This window comes from Hibiscus syriacus, unplaced genomic scaffold (genome assembly GCF_006381635.1).
Source record: "Hibiscus syriacus cultivar Baekdansim isolate YM2019G1 unplaced genomic scaffold, ASM638163v2 tig00000738_pilon, whole genome shotgun sequence".
Taxonomy (NCBI): domain Eukaryota; kingdom Viridiplantae; phylum Streptophyta; class Magnoliopsida; order Malvales; family Malvaceae; genus Hibiscus; species Hibiscus syriacus.
This window is the reverse complement of record NW_024061816.1, coordinates 1454897-1465821: the sequence shown is the minus strand read 5'-3', so window position 1 is coordinate 1465821 and position 10925 is coordinate 1454897. Positions and strand designations below refer to the sequence as shown.

At 35.0% G+C, this 10925-nt stretch overlaps 1 long non-coding RNA gene across 1 annotated transcript; it reads left to right on the top strand.

The window, feature by feature from the left end:
• The first annotated feature begins 9985 nt into the window (after positions 1-9985).
• LOC120213298 lies at positions 9986-10603 on the top strand. Its single transcript, XR_005524782.1, has 2 exons — positions 9986-10132; positions 10257-10603. It is a non-coding gene; the product is annotated as an uncharacterized LOC120213298 (long non-coding RNA).
• Positions 10604-10925: the final 322 nt, after the last annotated feature.

Genomic DNA, 10925 nt, shown 5'->3' with positions numbered 1-10925 from the left:
TCCATCGTTAACCATCAGGGAGTGGAGCACAAACTTCAGCATAGCCGAGGTATTAATGGAGTTAGCTTACAGAGCATTGAGGGGCATCGGTTCCAAGTACAAAGATCCGAGACGAAGCAGTGAGCTCGAAGATCGTGCGTTATTCGGTACTGAGATGATGATCCACTGATTCAAGGAGTAATCTAGCAGTGGAGTCTTATCTACAATCATTTCATCGTTAGTTATCAAAGAGCGACACGCCGACCTCACTACCACCGAGGCATTAACGGAGTCAGATTACAGAGCGCTTGAGGGGCATCGTTTTTGAGGACGAAGGTCCGATATGAAGCAGTGATCCATTCCAGGCTCACCATCTAAGCGAAGACATGTCTGTAAAGTGGACTGTCTTGTAATGTGAAATTTTTTATCTCTGGTGGGAATTGTTCTACGGTATTTATCGTTGGGATCAATATTTTTGCATCCGCATTTGTATCATTGCATTTTATTCAACATTCATTTAAGCATTGTTACGTGCATTAATCATACCTTGTGGGAAACTTTGAGGAAGCGCTTCTAACTGTGCAACTGCATTCACACAATATTGAAAATGGATGCAAAATTTGAGGAATTGAAGAAAGAGCTGAACGAGAGTTTGCAAAAGTTGCAAGCAGAGTGGGAGGTTAAAATGGAGCAGATGCAAAAGACCACCGTGGATCGTATCTTGCAAAACCAAAAAGACCTAGTTGACCAAATGGTAGCAAAGATGGCTGAGCTCAACCAAGAAAAAGGCAAAGAAAAGATTTCATTGACCCGTGAAACAGTTAAATGTGTGAAAGCACAGGCTAGTTCATAACCAATTATATCGCCCAACAGGATTCCTAGTCACGAAGTGACGAAAAGAACAAATAACGAGATCCCGGAGAATTTGAAACAATGGTGTAGAGAAACATTTTCCATGGAATGAGAGGACAAAACTCTCACAACGGGATGGATGCAACAGAACTAGTACTAGTTCCTAACCTGGTGCTTCCGCCCAAATTCAAGATGCCCGAGTTTGAAAAGTATAGTGGAACCAGTTGCCTTAATGCCCACCTCATGATGTTTATTCGAAGGATGACTGGATACACTAACAATGATCCGATGTTGATCCACTGTTTCCAAGATAGTTTGATTGGACCCGCTTCTAGGGGGTATAATCAACTGAGTCATACTCAAGTCCGCTCCTGGAGGGATTTGGCTAGTGCTTTTCTGGGCCAATACAAGCACATGATTGATGTGGCCCCGATCGAACAATGCTTCAGAATATGAAGATGAAGAATTATGAGAGTTTCCGACAATATGCTCAACGATGGAGGGATGTCGCATCTCAAGTGCATCCACCAATGACTGAAAGAGAGTTCATCACTCTATTCATCGATATATTGAAGTCTCCATATATCGACTACATGATAGGGGTTGCCACTAAGAGTTTTTCTGACATTGTCATGTGTGGAGAAATGATCGAAAGAGCAGTCAAGAATGGCCAGATAGGAGGTACTAGTCATTCCGACAATGAGGAAAGAGATGATATTAACATTGAAGGATCTTATCTAGCTAATCTGGGACCAAACCTCATAAGGCATTCTGTCGCATCAATCCAATCCCAATGACATATGAGGAATTGCTCCCAATGCTAGTTGAGAGGAACCTTGTGACTCCAGTTCAATCCAAACCAAGAGAGACCCCATATCCTGAAGGCCATGATATTAACGCCATATGCAGCTATCATGTTGGGAGCTCGGGGCATACCACTGACAACGGCATGACACTAAAGCACAAAATCCATAATATGATTTATTCAGGGGTATCCTAATACTAAGTCAGAGAAGTCATTGCATCAACCACTTGCATCCATAGAGATTGTTTTGTTTGAACTCGTTTTTGTTCTTTCTTCAATATTTGCTTAAATATTTTTAATCTTTGATGACTGAAATGATGCTACCTTCTAAGGTTAAGTAATTGAACAAATTTTAATCTTTAGTTCTTTGAATATCGAATGAATTACATATCCTTTTAATTCTTCAAGAATTATAGATTTTTGACATATGGAAAGATTAGACCCTTTTTTATCCTGTCTAAAACCCAAAATAAAATCTCTCGATTTTTTACCCGAAATAATTCCTGGTCACTACCAAATAACCAATTTTTGACATTCTATCTCTTTGAGACCTTGAAATATTCTTTCCACCTTGAAACACTGTATTTATTTTTTGAGACACAAAAGTCATACCCATACCTTTCTTTGAGCCAATAAAGTCATCATCGTCTTCTTAGACGTAGAACCAACATTTTCTACCAATAAAACCTACAGACATTGAGTACAAGATGTTCACTTGAACATAAACCTTCCTACAAAGAAGACACAGTGTGGGGCATCTCGCATCAATTTTCTGAAGACGAGCATGAGTAATTGAGACATGTTGAGAGCAAGAAGCGAAGAAAAAATAGAATTCATTCAAAATAATTCTATCATGCATTAATTACTGTTTTCATTTAAATAAAAATTAATCCTGAAAATCTATCCCCCTGGGGATACCTCTTCTGCAAGGACTTCTGTGTATGAGATGATGAACGGCTTTCTTTCTTTATCCCTTCACAAAAGGAGAAAATATATCCCTTGTGTCCCCTTTGAGCCTGAATGATATTTTCTTTTGATTCAACCCTAACCAAGGATCACCCTCCACACTGGGGGCAATGTGAAGGAAATCTGAGTGAAGAAAATTGATCCAAATGAGATACCGAAAGGTGAACCAAATACATAGTGCAAAGATCATATTAAAGCGAAGAGAAAAGAAGAGCAAAGAGCAAAGAGAAAAATCAAAGCAAAAATCAAAGAAAAAAAGAGAAAGTGGACAAAGAGCACATACAAAGAGTCTCTTGACTCAAATGGCACATCAAGTTTCAAACTATGAGATTGATCCAGAATTAGTTCACCAGAAGATCATAGAACATCAAGAGAAAGACATGCGAGTAGATTCAAATTGAGCAAAACAAGATCGAAGGCATCAGAGTTAATTGATCCTTGGTTCAAATACCCTTAAAACACATGTTTGGGCCTTTTATCCCTTTTTTTCATAACCCTGAACCATGACCTACATTACGTGCCTTACAAGTCCCTTCTAATCATACATGGATTTCTAAGCGGAAGAGACTATCCTCATATTTCATCCCGCCTATCAGGATTAATATTTTACTTATAAAGATTTTCTAAAATCTTTAATGCATGATAGAGAAAAATAACAAAGGGGGTTAAATACGTAAAATTCTGAGTAACGTCTTGAAACCAAAGGAGGATTCGAGTTGAAAACCTGAAAGGGCGGCTCGAATATGAAGATTATTACATAGGAGACGATTGCTCGAATCCCTTGATGAGGTATCACACAACATGAATGAGAACATGAGAGTTGGTAGTCAGAGAACACTTCCAATAACTGAGTACATAAGCTACTCCATCAGATCAGAGAACATCAAATAAATGAGAACACTGTACTTTTGACCAAAAATAACCACTTGAGACTTTTTTTATCCTTCCTTACTTAACCATCTCTCAAAGATAGCATTGATCTTGACACTTGTCAAATAGCTATAATTTACTAAAGGATTAAAAGAGTAATTAATTCTTTGATATCCAATGAACTCTTGTTTTATGACTTGTCAATTGTGAAACCTTGAAAGGAGCAATGTTTTCAAAACTTTTGATTAAACATTTTTCAAAACTATTGATATTTTCAGACTTTTGAAAATAAAAGAAGAAGAAAAACATTTTCAAACAAGATAATCTCTCTGGAGGCGTATCTTGGAATTCAAAAAAATATCTATCTGAAGCTCAAGATCGAAGCTGGGGCAAGAGAAGCTAAATTTTAGGGCAAAATTTGATGGAATAAACAAATGGTCTCAGGTCAAGGTTTGTAAGAGTACACATTGGTGGAAATACAGACAAATTGAATCAATGATAGAGTGAAGACTGCTCTCGCAACAATTCTCCTTCCAGATTGAGAAAACATACATACACATACATACATGATACATAAATTTGCATCAAACATTTACCATCATGTGTATTAAAGACATTTTTCTCCTCGCTGGAGGACAAATTCAAAAAAAAAAATCAAATAAATTTCATCTTGACATCCATCATAACATCCAAGATAGTCAGTCAAAAATACATCATTCTGATCTCTCAGGAAATCAAAGCTCAGAAATAACCAGAAATCCCTAACTTGAAGAAGCAATGATTTGACTTCTTGAAGTCAACAATCAAGGCATTTCCTCAACATACAGGAACAAGAAGACTATCTATCATCTTTGAGGTTTTTTATTGAAGTAAAATTCAGTCTCTTTAGAAATTTTTCCACAAACTTTGAGATTTTTCTAAAAACAAATTTTGTCTCGCTTGAGACAATTTATTTCAAAACAAATTTCGTCTCATTTGAGACATTTTTCCTTTGAGATCCAAATTTTGAATTTGTTTCACATTAAACAAAGTTGATCTCATTTGAGATCGTATCTATTTCAAAACAAATTTCATCTCGCTTGAGACATTTTCCCAAAAATTTTGAGAATTTTAAAACAAATTGTGTTTCGCTTGAGACATTTTTCCTTTGAGATACAAATTTTGAATTTGATTCACTAAAAACAAAATTAATCTCACCTTAGATTCTTGTTTCTTTTAAAACAAATTTCATCTCGCTTGAGACCTTTTCCCTTTGAGATCCAAATTTCGAATTTGTTTCACATTAAACAAAGTTGATCTCACTTGAGATCGTTTTCTCAAAAACAAACTTTGTCTCGCTTGAGACAATTTCTCTAAAAAATAAATTTTGTCTCATTTGAGACTATATCTTAAAGCAAACTTTGTCTCGCTTGAGACATCATTTTCTCTCATAATACAAATTTCAAGGTTGTTGTACTTAAAGCAAAATTAATATCACTTGAGATTTTCAAAGCTGATTTGTCTCGTACGAGACAGTTTCCCCTTTTAACAAATCCTGAAATGGTTTCATTTGAAACAAAATAAACACTTTTGAAAACACCTTTGAGATTATTTCCATATAAACAAAATCGACAATATTTGAATCTTTTAAAACGATTTTTTATCTCTTAAAGACAATTTCTTTTGAGGAAAAATCTTTGAGTTTGTTCCTCTTGAAAAAATCTTGGAGTTTGTTCCTTTTGAATAAAATCTTTGAGTTGTTTCTTTTGAAAAAAAAAACTTTGAGTCTATTTATTTTGAAACAAAGTTTTGTCTCTCTTGAGACAATTTCGTGAAAAATCTTTGAGTTTGAAACAAAGTGTTGTCTCTCTTGAGACAATTTCGTGAAAAAATCTTTGAGATTGTTTTTTTGAAACAAAAATCTTTGAGTTTGTTTCTTTGGAAACAAAATTTTGTCTCTCTTAAGATAATTTCTTTTGAAACAAAAATCTTTGAATCTGTTTCTCTTAAAATGAATTTTGTATCTCTTGAGACCGTTTCTCTTGAAGTAAATCTTTGAATATGTTCATTTTGAAAATCTTTGAGTTTGTTTCTCTTAACAAAATCATCTTTGAGTCTATTTCTTTAAAAACAAATGTTGTCTCTCTTGAGACAGTTTCTAATGAAAAACCAACCTTTGAGATTGTTTCCTTTGGAAAAAAATTCGTCTCACTTAAGACGGAACCCATCTTTGAGTCTGTTTCTTTTTAAACAAAATTTTATTTCTTAAAGGCAATTTCTTTTGAAAAAAAAACTTTGAGTTTGTTTCCTTTGAAACAAAATTTTGACTTTCGAGACAACTTCTTTTGAAAATACCCACCTTTGAGATCGTTTCTATTAAAACAAATTTTGACTCCTTTGAGGCAGTTTCTCTAGAAATACAAAATCTTTGAGTTTGTTTCTCTTGAAATAAAACCATCTTTGAGTCGTTTCCCTTGAAACGAATTTTGTCTCTTGAAACATTTTCTCTTAAAACAAGATCATCTTTGAGTTTGTTTCTCTGGAAACAAGGTTTTATCCCTTAAAACAGTTTCTTTCGAAGAAAAATCTTTGAGTCTGTTTCTTTAGAAACAAAATTTTGTCTCACTAAGATACAATTTTCTGAAAAACAAAGTTTTGTCTCTTATGACAATGTCTTTAAAAAAAATAATTGAATCTTTTTCTTTGGAAACAAAATTTTGTTTCTCTCGAGACAATTTCTTTTGAGAAAAATCTTTGAGTTTGTTTCTTTGGAAACAAAATTTATCATCTTTGAATCTGTTTCCCTTGAAACAAAACAAACATCTTTGAGATCGTTTCCCTTGAAATGAATTTTGTCTCATTTGAGACAGTTTCCCATGAAACACCGATCTTTGAGAACGTTTCCCTTAAAAAACAAATTTTGTCTCGGTTGAGACAATTCCCTTTAAACGCCGTCTTTGGGTTGTTTCCTTTGAAACGAATTTTGTCTCTTTCGAGACAGTTGCTTTTGAAACACATTATCTTTGAGCTTGTTTTTCTTGAAACACATCTTTGAGTCTGTTTCTTTTGAAACAAATCTTTGAATCGGTTTCTCTTGAAACCATAATCCCTAAAGATGGCCAGCCGTCCTCATCACGTAGGAACCGTGTCATCCCCTGACCAGACCTCCTCATCACGTAGGAGCCGTGTCAACCATAGATAACCAGCCGTCCTCATCACGTAGGAACCAAGTTATCACCACTCCTAAAGATGGCCAGCCGTCCTCATCACGTAGGAACCGTGTCATCCCTCGACCAGACCTCCTCATCACGTAGAAGCCGTGTCACCCTTAGATAACCAGCCATCCTCATCATGTAGGAACCGTGTTATCACCTTTAGATGGCCAAGAACTCTTCATCATGTATGAGCAGTGTCATCCCTTGACCAGATTTCCTCATCATGTAGGAACCTTGTCACCTTTAGACGACCCGAACTCTTCATCACGTATGAGCAGTGTCGTCCCCACCAACACGCATATCCAATTTATAGGAAAGAAAGAGAACCAGACAAAAACGTGTTGTATTGTCGTCTTTACCCTATTCTTGTTAACACAAGAATGTGCAAAGAGGGGCAGCTGTAGACACCCGTTTTTGTCCGGGTCTTTTTTTTATTATTATCATTTATATATTTATTATTATTATTATTATTATTATTATTATTATTATTATTATTTAACTTAGAATTTACATATTACACTGTTTTGCAGGCCAACCCATGCCCAACAAACGAAGCCCAATTGACCCGAGCCCATACCCATCACTCAGCAGCCCGATTGTAAACCCTAACCTTAGGGTATCAACATCCCAGCGCCGCACCAACATAGACCATTCGATCTGGACCCATTCAACGGTCCATATCGATGGTAAATAGGGTTTCACAACCCTAAGCCAATCCAATCGTCGTGCCTCTTCAACGTTCCAGTAGCCGTTCAAGCCGAATATCACCGAGCCTCAAGCCACCGTCGAACCTCTCATCGAGTCAATCTATCATCCACAGTGACAACAAGGCCATCAAATACCAAACCAGTCAGAGCAATCAGAGAAAAATAAAGGAAAAAATCAAAAGAAAATCCAAATGATGTCCTAAGGTACATCTAGCCTCTGTCGACCCTAGTGTCTCGGGCAGCAAATTCAATCATCACAAATCATGGAAGCTAACATAAAATCAAAAAAAGAGAAGGCAGATAAAAGGGGGGAACCATTCGGGGTTCAAGGAAGGAAGGGGAGGGAGTTTTCAAAACAAAAAAAAAGAAAATATAAAGAAAACAGAGAGAGAAAAAAAGAAGCTTACCGAGGAGGGAGGTTCGGCGAAGGCATGCAAGGAGTTCAAAGGTCACCGTGTCTTGTTGTTTCGAGAGGTAAATCGGCAGATTTAGGAGACTGGGGTAGTGTTTAGGCAAAGTGGAGTGGGGTTTTGAGTAGTGGGGGTTGAGATGATTCTTTTGATGGTTGTTGGGCATCTCCGGCCGCCGTGCGCCGCCGTCGTCGCCGCCGTGAGCGCCACCGTCGACGGCGTTATTTCTTTTCTCTTATGTGGGAGTTGAGAGAGTTTAAAACTCTCTAACTCCCCTATGTTTTTCGAAGGCAAGCAAATGAGGAGAAGTGAGTGACCTAAGCCCCATTTTGGGCTTATATTATTCAACCAAAACGGCGCCGTTTCAGCAAGGGACCATCAGCGTGTTTTTATCTTGCGGGGTAACTACACTTTTGGTCCCTGGTCCTTTGTAACCGCATTATTTAATCCATTTAATGAATTTATTATTGTTTTATTTCGAGCCTTTTAGTTTTTAATGATTGCATTTCAGTCATTAATTTGTATATTATGTTTGCTGATATTATAATTTGGTTGTGATATTTATATTTATTTCGTTTTAGTCACTGTCTCAGTTTATTGTGCATTTTCCTTTGATATTCGGATTCGGTCATGGAATTTGCAAATGTTATATATTAGTCACTGTTCATGTTTTATATAATATTTGTCTATATTTGATTCTGGATTTAATATTTTCAAATATTTCAATTTAATCACTGATCCCATGCATTTTATTATCTTTACTGTTATTTGAATTGGGTCACCATATTCGTATATATTCTATTTTAGTCATTGTTTGATGTTTGGTTTAATTACTTTGTGATCTTTTATGTTTCCTTGTTTATATTTTAGTCCTTACTCTTTTATATTACTACTTTTGTGAATGTTGGAATCTGATCTCATATTGTGTAATTATTTTATTTTAATCACTGAATATAACTTTGCATTTTTTTAATTTTTGGCTTCAAGTTCTAATTGCTTTTATTTTAGTCATTTTCTGTTTTTTAATATATTTGGTTTAAGGTCTATTTTATTTTCTTTTGTTTTGGGCATCTATGTTTCCTTGTTTATATTTTAGTCCTACTAATGTATATTATGTCATTTTTGTGGATATTTGACTTTAGACCCAATGTTTGTAATAGTTTCGTTTTAGTCTCTGATTTCATATGATAGGTATTTTGGTAGATGTTCGAATTTATCCCTGATATTTGTGAATATTTTATTTTAGTCATTTATGTATGATTTTATTGTACTTGTTATTCGGTTATTTGTATTATGTAAATAATGTTTTTTTAGTAATGTAAATATTTTATTTTATATTCCCAATTACATTTATTATATTTTTATCTATGTATGAAATATTCAATTATATTTTCAAGAACACGTATGCGTAGAATGGGCGTGGAAAGTACCACTTGGTCGAAGTGGTGTGATCCGGTACGGCATTTTAACGACATAGAAACTTGAAATAAGTCGAGTATATTTTGCTAATTAATTTGTTCAAATGATGCAATTCGTGTTATTTTAAGTGACAATTTACTTTATTTTATGTTAATGTAAATTTCAATTTTGTTAATTTATATATGATTCATTTTTAGTTAATCAATTTATGTAAATGTCATTTTTTTCATTTATATTCGATTTGCATTTTTAATATAAATGAGGAGGGAATATTCTTTAATTGATAAGAAATATTCGAGTTAGTTTTCCCGACGGAGGATTGCTAATATCGATATTTCTTTTCAAGTTAAAGAATTTTCCCTAATAATTATTTGAAGAAAATTAATATTCAATAAATGGATCATAATTTAATTTTATATTTGATTCATACTTTCCACTATCACGACGATATGTAAACGACACAGTACCAATTTTGGGCGTTGCAGGGGTGTTTATCCTTCCCCACACGTAACCGACTCCCGAACCTGTTTTAAATGAATCTTTGGTAATGTAGATCAAATTCTTGTCTTATAAAACTATTTTTCTTAAAATTGTTTTTAAAAGATGTTTTTTGGTATTCGACCTACCTAACCCAAAGGTCGATGGCGACTCCTATTCAATTTATTCCAAATTAATTCCAAAATCACAAAATTTTCAAATTAAAGTCATAATCGTTTTTTAAAATAATATTTAATTGTTTCACTTAAAAATGGTTATGACACTGACAATGTTGAGATGGAGGTTTCTAGAGAAGACGAACCTCTGGAAGTTCATTCTGCACCTGACTCGAATTCTCAAGAACCTCAAAAGGCTCTCAAATTAGCCTTCACACTTCCTGCTTCTTGTTATGCCACAATGGCCATTCGAGAGCTTCTCAAGACATCGACTTCTGTATGCACTTTGCCCAACTGTTTCTTTCGTTCTTCAGTTCTGAATCATAGTATTGAGAATTTATTTCCACAATCATATCTCAACGCAAAATGTCATCTTACTTTTTTCTTTGCCGCATTTGCAGGTTGCATTCCACAAGACACTCAACTAATAAACTTGTTTCCATTCATATAGTTTACGAGATTAGGATCAACCCTCCGTGTTAATCAGGAACGAGAAAACAAGGTTTATTCCGGTACAAATGGTTCTTTTTGGGTACATGTTAGGTCCATGTTTTTATACATTTGACATACTTTACTCCCTGTGCCAACTAGCGTATTCTTTTTCGAACTGGTATTTATGATCTTATAGTCAAAGGACATGTTTCTGGATTACTCGGCTCACTGTTTTCACTTAACAACGCTAGTCGTATGTTTAGTACACAAATATAATCCCTGTAGACATGGTAGGAAATAGCTTTCCTATTACCTGGAGCGTCGGGGGTTCTTTATTACTCCAAAGGAATTCTGCCTCTGAGGTTCTTTATTACTCCGAAGGAATTCTTTTCTCGTACCGGTTTACGAACAGGTTTTTTTCATTACCACAAAAGTTCATTCATCAATATTACCATTCCCCTTGTTTCTAGATTTTGATGAACATGCTGTATCGAACAGGTTTTTTTTCATTACCACAAAAGTTCAGTCATCAAGATTACCATTTCCCTTGTTACTAGTTTTTGATGAACATGCTGTATCAATCAGGATAGAGCAATATAAACAAACAAGCAAAAAATAGACGATAAGTTCGTTTGGTA